Raw genomic sequence first — 15,697 nt, 5'->3', positions numbered from 1 at the left:
ACACAACAAATCAGTTAGAAAATAATTTGACTAATTATTTCAACTTTCATAGTTAACTGATTAAGTCTTTAAATTACACTTTAATCTGAAGAAAAGACTATAAAACACTTAAAGGGACTTTGTCTGAATACAACTGTTATGCAAAATCACTAGTAAAATGTTATGCACTGTCAGCATGGGGAAGATAAAAAAGTAGATATTAGAAATGAGTTAAACTATTATGTTTAAAAATGTGTTGTAAATGCATCCTCTTGAAGACGGAAATCAAAAATGAATGAAAGCAAAACTAAACGAGTTGAATATGACTTACATGAGCGTGACTGAAAACTACATTTGATCAATGTGTTACATCTGTTCTTTGGTACTTGCTGACTGTTTGTAAATTCAATGCTGCATTTTCTAACGTAAAGCTCTGTACACTAGATTTCTGATTAATAATGGACTCTGCAAAGCCGAGGACTTCCTATATTAAAAGTGTTAAAATCGCTATTACCTGTGTCAATTTGGGCGTCAACCTCTGACGAATGCAGGGAACTAGGCTAATGCGCGCAGCACCGTCACTGACAGAGAGAGCCCGCAGAGAGAGGCCACAGTCATATCTCCGCAGTCTGCCACCGATGGCTGATCTCGCTTCTCCGTGGCACTTTTTGACACAAAAATATGCGTCCAAATTTAGGGGGGCCAAGCTTGTTGACATGGGGACTGATTGAAGAGTGCTCTTTTATTGGAATTTGATACCGTAGGTTAAATGGAAAGAAATAACCTCCGCATTTCGCGATGCAGGTGTCTGTGGTCCTTAGGTAATCAAAAATCACTGTTTACATGGTAGTCTAGACTCTAAATCGGAGTATTGTCTAAATAATATTAAAATCGGAGCATTAGTGTCCATGTACGTACTCATTGAAAGTGCCAGATGATGTCAGAGACATTCCTCCGCCTTTGAGCCCTCAAATGTGTCATTAAGTTTGACATTTTTTCCTCTTACACGCAAGTTTTGTAAAGCATCTGCTTTACACGTCGCTGTGTCAGAATCCTTCTTGTAAAATACACTTTAGAATGCTTAGTTTAAGCAAATTTGATGAACGTGATCATGTGTGCCGATCTGAAGAGTCTCTCTCGCTCAGCGATTGCGGTCCGTTCCTAAAGCAACAAGAACAAACGCCTGACATCGCCTGTTCGTGTTCCTAAAAGTTGGTTAGAAATAAAGATTTAGAGATGGTGTGACAACGCATACTTATTTGTGCCTTTGATGCACCCCTTAATGCTTCTTACGTCCTTGTCGCAGCACCAGTGGCACTGAAATGAGGCACCGAAATTCATATGCTGATTTGATCCGGTACATACCGGTTACTAAGGTACCGGTGCTATAATGGCACCGGGTTTCCGTACCCAACCCTAGTAGAAATACATTGCAGCATACAGTATAAGTCTTGAAGCAGAGCTCAGACACTCATACACTGCAACGGGGTATCCTGGCTACAGGATCCCACAGACACTTTTGTACCCTTTCCTTAAATACTCAAATCACAACAAATCATCATAAATTCAAGACAATAAAAGCTTCACCAAGACCCTTGCCTGGTCATGAGTTGATGTGAAGACCCTTTACCCTGGAGTGGAGCCTCTGGCAAAGATCTTATCAAAGCCGAAACCCAGATGAACATATACAAGTGAACTATTACATTGAAATTAAGACCATTTTACCAATCACACAGAGACATTTAAAATGACACCAAGCATGAGTATAGAGCCACAAAATACACCATATTAAAAACTTTCACATTCTGTGTGGAATGTGAGTGAGCTGCTGTTGTGGAGAAGGTAGTCGAGGGCATAGAGGGGGGCTCAGAATGGGTGACTGGGAAAGTTGGACAACTGGTTTCCTAGCTGCCTGACCATTCTTGTGGTTGTGTGTCGTGGAATTCTGTAACAGTTCTCAGGGTCTGATATTATGGAGAGACATAGCCATCCTTACACTTGTAAATGTTAAGCTTATTATAATGCGTAATTTTTAAGCTTATTAATGCATAATTCATGTTATACCTTTCACATACCATGAAAGCATATAAATGTTCAAAGACATGGTGGAGAAGAACAGTTGTTGTAAACAGCACACTGTTTTACTCTATAAAAAAATCTGTATTGTATTGTCTGTGTCCTTGAGTAAAAGGAAAAGTACTCTATATAGGGACAGGCAAAAAAATAAAGTCTTGTAAATGTCAGTTTGTCAAACCTGTCTATTTATAAAGAAATGGAATTTTTCTGCCTTTCTAGAAATCACCTGACAGGAGTTGAAAGTGAAAGCATCTTCTGAGTTAGTTTAAAGTCCCCATCAACTGGAAGCTGCGACTGTTTTTTTCTTTTAGTATTATGACGCAATTCATAGAAAAACAGAATATTAAATGAGAAAACAGTGGGCGTGGCTTGTTTTTTTCTGCTCTGAGCTGATTGGATGTAGTACAGTAGGCATTTTATTTAGAAATATGAGGAAAAGGGTTTGGGAGAGTTATTACAACCTAATAGACTCCTTCTGCTCATGATTACGGTTTGTTGACAAAACTGACAGCTGGAGGGGCGTGGTTAAGTATGTTAGCCATGCCCGTTTCCTAAGATATATGAACAGCTTCCTTTTGACCTATAAGACAGTAAAGAAACACTGACTCCGTTTACATGGACACCAATAATAATTTTAATGCGATTAAGACAATAGTCTGACAATACTCTGATTAAGAGTTAACCATGTAAACAGTGATTTTTTTTTTATTAATTTAATCAGATTAAGGTCCTAATCGAACTAAAGAGAAATCGAATTAAGACGTGTAGAGTTTGCCGATTTTAGTCGCATTATTGAAGTGCATTACAGACATGTAAACACCTTAATCAAATTATTACCGTCATGTAGGACTTTTGGCAGCGTTTTGCGACAGGATAATCCACACACACCCCTCATCAATTTCCTTTGTTTCCACTGCCTTTGTTAACCAAGAATTTACACTTAACAAAAAATCTTGAATTGCATGAATCTTTGTTTTGTACCACTGTGGGGAAGTGAGACTTCTCCCCTCTGTCTCTGACGGCCGCACCCACACATACACACACACACACACACACAAAACTTACCTTCATTCCTTCCTCCTTCGTCAGCGGGTATATTGATGAGTGCACGCATCATATCACCGGCATACTATCACACCTCCACAGTTCATCTCTCCCCTTCAGTCTCACACGAGGCATACACTTGAGCGCACACACACATTGTCTTCGTGTTTTTGTTTGTTTGTCTAGAGGAGTTCGGACTTCAGCGCAAGACCGGCGAACCTGAGTGAAGGAAGGGCGCGCGCTTATGACATCAAAAGCCGCGCCTTGGGAGTTCGCGCGCTGAAAGTCCGACCGTACCATTTGTGTTTATGTGGGTACAACCAGTGTTGTTGTTTGTCCTGTTTTACAGGAAAGATGTTAAAGGTTATGGGTGTTTAATGTTGTATGTTTCTATGTGTCCTGTTAAAGCAGATCAGACCATTTAAGGTTCAAAGAGATGCCATTTAAGGCGAGTTTGAAAGTGTGTTTTTTCAATATATACTTATTAGAGAATGGCTTGCGACAATCAATGGGCGGAGTCAGGCGTATAAAGAGGGACGCCAGACTCCAGCTCGGGGTCAGTTTACCTGGCTAGCGAGCATGCTGTGGCAGAGCCGTGAGCAATCTTCTGAGTGAGTGGATACTGGTATACAGTGGTTACGTGTGATTGTTTTTTTTTCTTCTTTGGTTTGTTTTTGTGAATATATATATATTCGTCTTTATATTTAATTTGTTGATTTGGTACTTTGTATTTTTGTATATATATTTTTTGACTTTTTATGGACACTGTATATATTTTGCACTGGACATATCCTCCACATCGTTGTAAATAAATACCACCTTTTTTTACACTTCCGGGTCAGGCCATTGTGTTTTGGATTTTTGCCATTGGATTTTTTTTGTTTTGTTTTTGGGTTTATTGTGATATTAAGGCCTCCCACGCCTCCTAGTGGACCCACTCTGGGTTCACTACATCGCAGTTGGTGTCAGAAGTGGCCACCCGGAAGAGAATGAGAAGGAGGAAGCTGGGTCTACGATCTGCGGTGAAGGACGCAGCCTGGCGTAGACTGTCGTCTGGTGGAGAAGAGGCAGCTACGGAGCGTCCCAGCACCAGTGAGCCTTCTACTCAGTCCAGTGAGGGCATGGCGAGTATGATGAGGGATTTCCTCAAGGCGCAGCAAACAAGAGAGGAGATGTTTCTTCGTGAGCTGCGGGGACTCCGTGAGTCGATACGGCCGACGGAGCTCACAACGCCATCACCCAGTAAAGTATCCACAGTGGAGACATTACCCCCACCTACCCCACCACCACCCGCAGTTTCATCACTCCGAGTCCAGCGGATGAGTCATCCAGAAACGCCATTACCACCCTTAAAGGCTGATGATGACATCGAGAATTATCTGCGGCGATTCGAACGTCTGGCCCGAACGTGGCCTCGGGAGGAGTGGAGCTGTCGGCTGGTGCCATTACTGACTGGTCGAGCGCTGGAGGCATATCTTGCAATGGATGAGGTCAGTGCTGATGATTATGTACAATTAAAAGACTCTCTTCTGCAGAAATACAACGTGTCTGCAGAAACATACCGTCAGCGCTTCAGAGCGTCTACGTCACCAGAAGGAGAGTCACCGACGGAAACATATCATCGCCTGAAACACTTGTATCAGCGCTGGATTCGACCAGATCTTCACTCTAAAGATGAGATCGGTGAGCTGATTATCATGGAGCAACTGCAGAGGGTTATGGATCCAGATACCAGGACATGGGTCAAAGAACATGAGCCAGACTCTGGACTGGTAGCAGCACGACTGGCTCAGCAGTATGCTAACGCTCATCGCTCCGGTCTGCACACGCAACCTGCAAAAGGTAGAGCACGACACAATTTACAAAATACTGACATTCAGCATTCACATGGACTTGAGACTGAGAAAACACATACACTGATCTGTTATGCGTGTCAACAACAAGGACACAAAGCATCGGTATGCCCTGCTAGAAAATCAAAACTAACTGGTTTTTGTTATGCACCAAGAGAGGGCGATGCTAATGGTGACTGTGATGTGAATGAAAATGCTAAAATGTTGGACATTGTGGTTAATGGTCGTGAGCTGAAAGCACTACTTGACACGGGAAGTTCTATTTCTTTGATAAAATCATGCCATGTGAACAATGTTGACTATGCTAATACCGCTAACGTACAATGCATACATGGGGATATGCGGAGGTATCCTAAAGCTGAGGTACTTGTGGGAATACATGATGAAATGTACATGTTGAATGTAGCTGTGGTCACTAATTTACCTGCTGACATGGTTTTGGGTCGAGATCTTCCGGTGTTGAATGAATTGTGCTATTTGTCTACCAAGCAGAGCTATGCAGGTTTAAATGACATTGAAAATGTGTTTTCTGTAGTAACACGTGCCCAAACAAAAGTTGGTTTGCAGCCACTGCCAGACTTTGATGATAGTCTGCTGCAGGGTGCAACCAAGGGCGAAAGAAAAACGCGTCAGCAGAAAAGACTGTTAAAAAGGCTAGGGTCTCCAGTTCAGAAACCTAATATGAATGGTTTAGAGGCAGAAAACTGGAAGATTCCTGATAACATTTCTGAACTACAGAAAAATGATGATTCTTTAAGAAAACTGTTTGTGAGAGCTGAAAAACCTGATAACATCAATTTGAATGACGAACATTTTGTTGTCATTGAGGATGTTTTATATGTGCAAGTAGGAGATGTGAAATGTTTGGTTGTACCCATATCTGTTCGTCCCCTTGTGTTACATCTTGCACACACACTTCCATGGGCAGGACATTTAGCATTCCAGAAAACATACACTCGCATCAGTACACGTTTCTATTGGCCAACCATGTACACTGATGTACAGACACATTGCAACACATGCAACATTTGCCAGACAACCAGTGCGGTTCGTCATAGAGACAAAGCACCATTACATCCACTCCCCATTATTTTGACCCCTTTCCGTCGTATTGCCATGGATGTCGTAGGACCACTGGAGAGAAGTAGTACGGGACATTGCTACATTCTTGTCATTTGTGATTACGCCACTCGTTACCCGGAGGCATTCCCACTTCGCACAGTCACCACCACTAAAATTGTTCAAGCTCTCACTGCATTGTTTTCCAGAGTAGGAATCCCGGACGAGATCATTACCGATCAGGGAACCAACTTCATGTCACGAGTGATGAAAATATTCCACCAGCAGCTGGGCATCAAGGCACTGAGAACAACACCATACCATCCTCAGACAGATGGGCTGGTGGAGCGTTTCAACGCGACATTGAAGAACATGTTGAGGAAGTTTGTATCAGATACAGGACGAGACTGGGACAAATGGTTACCATTTTTGCTGTTTGCATACAGGGAGGTACCACAAGCATCAACAGGTTTCTCACCGTTCGAATTGATGTATGGCTGGCCAGTCCAGGGTCCGCTGGATATTCTGAAGAAGGCGTGGATTAGACCGTCTGGAGCAGTGGAGAACGGCAGCATCATCAGCTTCATCCTAAAGATGAGAGACAAGCTGGAAACCTACAGGGAGCAGGCTGTGGAAAACCTTAAAGAGGCACAAACAAAGCAGAAGACATGGTATGACCAAAGAAGTCGTCTTCGCCAGTTCCAGCCAGGACAAAAGGTATTACTGCTTTTACCCACGTCCACCAACAAACTTCTGGCGAAATGGCAAGGGCCATATGAAGTGACAAAGAAGATGGGGCCAGTCACTTATGAGATTCTCCATCCAGAGAAGAAGAAAAGTCGACAGATTTACCACATCAACCTGCTGAAGGAGTGGAAGGAGACAAGGGAAGCAGAGAAAGTATTGATGGTGAGAAAGGTGAAGGAGGATGAAGACGATCATGCTGAGGAGATTGTTACACCGAGACAAGCTGCTGAGCTGAAGTTGGATCACCAGGAGGAGGGCAAGAAACATGAGTTAAAGGAGGTACTCAATGCTTACCCATCATTGTTCCAGGAGAGGCCAGGAAGAATGGAGGTAACCCAGCACACCATCCACCTGACAGACACAACACCATCAAGATAACGACCATATCGTGTTCCTGAAAAACTGTTAAAGCCACTGAAGGAGGAACTAGAAACCATGAAGCAACTGGGAGTAATATAACCATCATCATCGGAATGGAGCAGTCCCATAGTCATCGTCCCTAAAAAGGATGGATCTTTAAGGATATGTGTTGACTTCAGAAAACTAAATGCTCAATCCAGGTTCGATGCTTACCCGATGCTAAGGATCGATGACTTGCTGGAGAGAATAGGGCAGGCCCGCTACATAACCACACTAGATCTGTGCAAAGGTTACTGGCAGGTGCCCCTCCATCCTTCATCGAAACCCCTCACTGCTTTTAGAACCCCTCTTGGCCTATATCAGTTTACGGTACTTCCGTTTGGGTTACATGGGGCACCTGCAACATTCCAGCGCCTCATGGACCGTGTTCTCCAGGGCTGTGAAAGTTTTGCGTCTGCTTACCTAGACGACGTGGTGATATTCAGTCACACGTGGGTGGACCATCTGCAGCACGTAAAACAGGCCCTGGAGAAAATTCAAGGAGCGGGTCTGTCCTTAAATGTGACTAAGTGCGAGTGGGGACAAAAGGAAACCAACTACCTGGGGTACAGACTGGGCAATGGTGGACTCAGACCACAGGTGGACAAGGTAGAAGCGATTCAGAGAAGCCAAAAACCTAGGACCAAAAAAGAGGTACATTCCTTCCTAGGATTGATGGGCTGGTACCGACGTTTTATCCCCAACTTCGCAACGACAGCAGCATCCCTAACAGAATTGCTCTCTAAACGAATGAAGAATCCAGTCGTTTGGACTGATGCCTGTGAACAGGCGTGGACTACTTTGAAGGAGAGGCTATGTACACATCCTGTGTTAAAGAGCCCTGATTTCTCTCAGAGATTTATGGTGCGAGTGGATGCATCGGATAGAGGGATTGGAGCGGTACTAGCCCAAGGACCAGCTGGACAAGAGCAACCTGTGGTATTTCTGAGTAGGAAACTGTTGCCCAGGGAGACGCGATACTCTACCATAGAGAAGGAGTGTCTTGCAATTAAATGGTCCGCTACTACCTTCTGGGGCGGGAGTTTGACTTGGAAACAGACCATCGAGCACTTACCTGGATAAACTCCATGAAAGATACTAACGCCAGAGTGACCCGGTGGTACCTGACATTACAACCTTTCCAGTTCAAAATAAGTCATTGCCCTGGGAGAAAAAATTTGGTAGCCGACTTCTTGTCCAGGTTTCCGGACAGTACGCGGCTTGGAGAGGAGGAGGATAATGTGGAGAAGTGAGATTTCTCCCCTCTGTCTCTGACGGCCGCACCCACCCACACACACACACACACACACACACACACACACACACACACACACAAAACTTACCTTCATTCCTTCCTCCTTCGTCAGCGGGTAAATTGATGAGTGCACGCATCATATCACCGGCATACTATCACACCTCCACAGTTCATCTCTCCCCTTCAGTCTCACACGAGGCATACACTTGAGCGCACAGACACATTGTCTTCGTGTTTTTGTTTGTTTGTCTAGAGGAGTTCGGACTTCAGCGCAAGACCGGCGAACCTGAGTGAAGGAAGGGCGCGCGCTTATGACATCAAAAGCCGCGCCTTGGGAGTTCGCGCGCTGAAAGTCCGACCGTACCATTTGTGTTTATGTGGGTACAACCAGTGTTGTTGTTTGTCCTGTTTTACAGGAAAGATGTTAAAGGTTATGGGTGTTTAATGTTGTATGTTTCTATGTGTCCTGTTAAAGCAGATCAGACCATTTAAGGTTCAAAGAGATGCCATTTAAGGCGAGTTTGAAAGTGTGTTTTTTCAATATATACATATTAGAGAATGGCTTGCGCCAATCAATGGGCGGAGTCAGGCGTATAAAGAGGGACGCCAGACTCCAGCTCGGGGTCAGTTTACCTGGCTAGCGAGCATGCTGTGGCAGAGCCGTGAGCAATCTTCTGAGTGAGTGGATACTGGTATACAGTGGTTACGTGTGATTGTTTTTTTTTCTTCTTTGGTTTGTTTTTGTGAATATATATATATTCGTCTTTATATTTAATTTGTTGATTTGGTACTTTGTATTTTTGTATATATATTTTTTGACTTTTTATGGACACTGTATATATTTTGCACTGGACATATCCTCCACATCGTTGTAAATAAATACCACCTTTTTTTACACTTCCGGGTCAGGCCATTGTGTTTTGGATTTTTGCCATTGGGTTTTTTTTGTTTTGTTTTTGGGTTTATTGTGGTATTAAGGCCTCCCACGCCTCCTAGTGGACCCACTCTGGGTTCACTACATCGCAACCACTCTTTATCTTGTAGAAGTTCCTCTTCATTCAAGAGACACTGGTAAGAATTGTGTGCATACTTGAATTCTTCCAATAATTTATTGTACTTCACCAAACTTTGTATTACTTTATCAATGTTTATCTAATCTTTTAGCAATTCTTTGATGATATTTAATCTTTGTGTTAATCTTGTTTTCACTCAGAAGTTTTACAGAGTCTTCACAATCCAAATACTGTTGTTCCATGGCTTCTTTAACGGTAATCTCAAGCATATTTGCATTGCTATAAATTCAGTTGCTTAAGCAAATCCTATTAATGGAAGAATGCTCTCATTCAACAACACTTGGAGAAGCACATGTCCTTTGTTTCATAAACATTTCCCAAAATTCTTGTTTTAAAGCTTCCAAAATTTGCAAAACATCTTCAAATTCCTCTTGTACTTCAATTCAATATGCTGACTTCTTGCAGTTACAATTGAAATTCTACATACCAATCTTGAAGCATACTCAGGCCTAGTCTTTCAAACTCAATCCAAATGAATCCAAGAAATCATCCTCTCCAAGAATGTCCAGAGCTTGTCTTTAGACTATTGTTCTGACAATCCTTAATTGAAATTTCAAATTAGTCACATCTTGGGTCTGCTGAGGGGTTTAGATGCTTCCTTAGAAAATAATACATGGAACAACAAGTCTATATTTGTGGCTGTTTATTGTAGAGCTTGTTTGAACAAAAAACTGATATGAAATAAACAAAGTCAAATGATTTTGGACATCAAACACTGAAGGTAAGGTCTAAAGACCATGTACTCCCAGCAGGCCCTAGCTCTTCGTGTACTCTGGCAGACTCGAGGCGCAGAGAGGGGCTGACCACGACGACGACTACGACCGGGTTCAAGTCCGGGGAAGAGCGGTTCCAGAAATCAGGTAAGAAAACAAAAACAAAATCCAAAATATAAAGCGAACAAGTTCGTCACAGGGTGAGAGTGTGGTCAAAATCCGAAAACGTGGTAAAAATCAGACGAGGGCTTTTCTTTTTCTGGACGGCTTTTGTGAATCGTCGTTGGTTGGGTTTAGGGACGGAGGAGGGTGGGTCAGCCGATTGGCCGGTCGCACGGTCAATCATTCTGTCATCCAGGCAGACAGGCGGAAGGTCGTTCGACAGCGACTTCTAGCGGGTTTACGCGAAAACGGCGCGGGAAAAAGCGTGCACAGCGGCCTCTCGCGGATTCGCGAAAACAAAAACTGCAAAAATACGTACCTCCCGGGACGTATTTCGTGGTCTCCAGAAACGTCCCCGGGACCACGTTCTCAGAATGAGCCTGAGTTAAAATAAAGTAAACAAATGGCTCCTACAAATATATTTTTTAATATACTGAAAACAACACAAGCAGTGCAAGTCAAAACTTAATATTTGATTATGGTTCATACATTTTTTTGTGTTTCTATGTGTTGTGATGTGTATTTATATATTTTTTGGCTGCCTATACTGCCTATTTTGGCCAGAACTTCCTGGTAAAAGAGAAATTGTATCACAGTAGGACTTTCCTGGTTAAATAAGTAAGTTAATAAGTAAATAAACAAATAAATAAAATTTATTTGAATTGCCATTAGCTATGTAGTTGGCCAGGAGCTCAAATGTACTGCAAGTTAAGAAAACACATACAAATAGAAAAAGACTAACATACTGAGAAAACATCAATTTAACAACACACAAACACGCAAACTCACAACACATGCAAATATCAAAGCACGCTGTAGACAGCACAGACCACAATTGAATCGAGGCCTAATTAATTACTGTAGTAAGAGATTCCATTATATTGTAATATACTGTTTTAGAAGGTTAAGATTTTAACTCATTTAAGAAAGTTACTTTTAGCTTTGTGGAGTAACAATCTGTCTACTGTAACATGACTAGTAACATATTCATGTATTGAACATTGCATAAAAATTGATTATACTTTAATAATTACTATTTGTGTAACAGTATTGCAGCATTTAGAAGACATAAACATTTAAACAAACATTTTTCATCAAATGCTCTGACCAATCAAATGCTGTTTAGTATTTGACACATCCTACTCCTTTTAAGATGCATTGACCCTCAGCATGCATTGGAACAAATTGTTGCCGAATGTGATGCGATAGGAATGAGATCTGCATCTCCAAGTCTGATGCGATGGTGCTTAGAAAAAGTTGGGTCACCATCTTCATGTTGTAGAAGAGTTCTTGCCCCAGGTGGATGTGTTAAAGTATCTTGGGGTTTTGTTCATGAGTGAAGGATGGAACGTGAGATTGACAGGTGGATTTGTGCAGTGGCAGCAGTAATGCAATGGGGTTGATGTACCGGTCTAAAGGCAAAGCTCTTGATTTACTGGTCAATCTATGTTCCTACACTGTCAGAAAAAAAGGGTACGGTTGGGAAAGTGTTCCATTTGTGAACACTTGGGGTACAAATGGTGAAGTTGTACCCTCAATGGTTCAAAGTAGCAACCTAAGATACTTATATGTACCATTTAAGGGTAAAAAAGGTACAAATATGTTCCCAACTGTCAAAGGGTCCGTGTTTGGGCCATTTAAGGCCCAAAGAAAGGTACAATCACTTGTGTGAAAAAGGAGCAAGTCAACGTGTATGAAATGGTCCTTCATTTATGTCATGAGTTGTTGTTTATTTAGAAGAAATGCACAAAAAAACTGTACATTAACAATAAAATAATTTAATTATATAAAACATGGCCTTATAAATAATAAGTTAACATTTTTTATTTAAGAATATGCTAACATAAATCCCCCTATATGTGAAGTGAAATGGCTATACACAGACCTTTCTTTGATTATCAGATTAAATAAACTACTACAATGGACATACAAATATAAAGTAGATGTATACAATAGGAACTAAAGGTAACCAGATTGGTAAACAGAGTACAACAGTGTAGCATTAATAAATAAATAAATTAATAAAACAATTATAAAATGTAACAGAATATGCCAAAATAATACACCTGAGAACAAGTGATAGATTTAAAAGATAGATATACACGAAATGTATTAAATATCATGTTTTAACTACAATGGGGAGATTGAATCCAGTGGCAGATCCGAGATGGACTGGCCGAAGTAAAGCTGCTGTCGGCGGGGGAGAGAATCATAAAGCTCTCGCTGACGGAGTCCGGATTCACTGAAGCCTATTGTTAAAGATGCGCTATTTTTGTAAATAAACTGCCGATTCGAGTTTAAAACAACTACATTCTCGCCTGAAATACTCTTAAAACTACATTTTGTGACACATTGGATGAGATTTTTTTTTTAAACTTGCAGGTCTGCACCGCGGGATGTTAACCATTGACTTTCACTCAGTAGCAGCCAGCAAATTTGAATTGCTGTTGTCCAATAGGATTTTTGCCCACGCCGGGCATTCATAATGCGAGCAGATTACGTGCGACGGTAATTCTCCGTTAATTTAGCTGTTTCACTGCTGTTCTGACTTTCTTCTTGACGGATGATCGACTTGAAGGACTCGAAGAAGCTGGAATTTGCTCGTGAGGACGAAGCACAGACATTTGCAGGTACGTTTAATGTTAAATAACTTATTGTGAATATCCGTTGGGTCATATTCAATTCATATTTGACGTTACTTTGCATTGTGTATGTAGTTAAGCCTACCGTCGAGTTACCTGATGCGTGAGGGGACCCTTTTGCAATTTAAGGTTAACCAGAAATGAAGATATGATTTTACACATAACATGACCGTGAGACAGAGCTCAAGACGCTGACAGAACAGCGGTGAAACGTCCAGAGAAACAGTTCAAACACATTTAGTTTTGTTTGGATAATGCCGTTAAGCCTTTATTGCATACGTTATTTATAAATTCAGAAATGCCTTAGTGTTGGTAAGCTAATGTTCATGCTAACGTCCATGTTTACTCCGGACAGGAGTGAGAGCCTGTCCCCTTTATGTCTGAAACAATATAACGTTAGTTTATGCATATCATGCATAATGCATATGATTTATACCAGCTGTATTTTGCAACGTTACATATCTAAATAACGTTATAAACACGTCCAAGAGAGTTCTATTAATCTGTCGTGTCAGATCGAGGCGCAGGTCATTTGTCAGACCTTTGAGTTACTAATTTAAATGTTTTTTTCGCTGTTAACCTTAAGTTCACACCGATCATGATTTTTTTTCTTTCAGAAAATCAAGTGGACAAGGAAGCAATAGAGTGTAATAACGTAAGTACAATTATTTATTACATTCAGTATTTTGGATTTCATCATTGTTTGTTAATAAATAATTTATATATATATATATAGGGCTGGGTATCGTTCCAAAATTTTCGATACCGATACCCTGAATTCGATACCGGTTCCGAACGATAATTTTTTCGATACTTTTATTTAAAGAAATATATTTTAACAAGATTATTTTTTCAGGATGTTCGTGACACTTTTCACAGCAGGCTTATCTCTAAGACCACTAAACAAAGGAACAAAAGCACAAAATGAACAAAGTGTAGTTAACACAATATATTAGTGCAAACAGTTTTAATAAAGTTCAAGCAGTTTTAACTCAATCAATTTTAAGTATTTGAGAGGCTTACTGCTGCTTAAAGGTTTAGTTCACCCAAAAAAAGAGCTTTCTGATCCTCCCCTGGATAATCATTGAATAAAGTTTTTTTTTTTTACTTAGCACAGAAGTATTCTCGCAGCTTCATATAATTATGATTGAACCACTTATATCGCATGGACTTATTTTGACTATGTTTTTGGTTCCTTTCTAGGCATTGAAAAATGCATATCCAGTAAATCATTAGATTTACTTTCTCCACAGTAGAAAAAGGCAGCAAACCTTTAACAATAAAATGTGTAACGGCCCTGTGGCATTCATCTTTCCTTTCTTTGTTCAGTTGTACTTTTTCTGCCAGTGTAAATGGATTATCACTTGATGGTCTCCTAATTCCAGGGTCAGCAGGAGCAGAGACTATAACATTAATGTGAAGAAAACATGAAAGCTAAACTGTTAATGCAGCCAAGGATAAGGACATTTAATGACATTTAATTTAAGATAAGTTTAATGTGAGGTAAACTTCATCATTTACTGTTAACCTTAAAGCATTTTAGCTTTATCAACTTAGCCAGGTATTTAAAGCCATAGAAACAGTACATAACGTTACACAGCGTACGTTAGGTCAAAAAAGATTAATAAATTTACCCTGCACAAACTTAAGCCCCGTTTACACTGTCAGGTCTTGATGCCCAATTCTGATTTGTTGCTTATATCAGATTTTTTTGTCTGTCTGTTTACACGTTCTTTTAATTGTGACCCATATCCAATTCATGTCTTTACACTTGCCGTACAATTTACGATGCATGCATAAACGTGGGTTCTAGCATCTGTGCCACACTAGCCACGATGGAAGAAACTGTCTTGTTTATAGCTCTGGGAAATATTCGAAGCATAGTATAAGCAGTGAATGGTTCAGTCCAGATTTACCCCCACGCAGTTTACGTAATGGTACGGCCCTGATGCGTGTGTGTGTAGTTGATGTAGCCTTTGCCTGTGTGCGCACTGGTGTTGTTGGAGAGAATAAAGTTGTTCTATGTGTAGCCCGCAGTGAGTGTATTATTAGCAATAAAAAGCAAAAGTTACAACACAAAGTTCGCCTAACTTTAAAATGATTTTGAGGCGGAGGAGGTGGGAAAGGGCCGTCATCGCAGCTCGCGCTTATGGTTTATATGCTGTATGATGTACTCCATCATTCAGAGGAATGTGTGAGAGAGATCTCAGGTCTGGTGGGGGCAAATTTTGGCGACTGACCACTTTCCTCCATGTTTCCTCTGTTGTTGTTGTTTACCGCGTCGGAATCTCCACACACACTCTTCCTTCTACATCATTAAACCACAGAGAAGCAGCACATTGTCACAAGTTAATGATGATCAGAACAGAACGCCTCAATAATTCCGATCTGCCTGTTTACATGATAGTCACATTGTCACATATCCAATTTATATCTGATTTATTTCCACATATGAAGGAGACCTGAAACCGATCGATGAATATCCGAATGCATGCGTTTTTTTTCTGTTTACACGGTCATCAAACAGATCCGATCTGTGTCACATATGAACAAAAAATCAGAATTGGGTCACATTTAACTGCACTGTAAACGGGGCCTTAAACTTTAACGGTACACAATCAAGAAGTGCTAAAAGTTAACTGATTTTGTATGTCTGTTTGACAAGCTCTGGGCGAGGGGGTGTAACCGCCGTAAA

Source organism: Danio aesculapii, chromosome 3 (assembly GCF_903798145.1).
Source record: "Danio aesculapii chromosome 3, fDanAes4.1, whole genome shotgun sequence".
NCBI lineage: Eukaryota > Metazoa > Chordata > Actinopteri > Cypriniformes > Danionidae > Danio > Danio aesculapii.
This window is presented reverse-complemented; position numbering follows the sequence as displayed.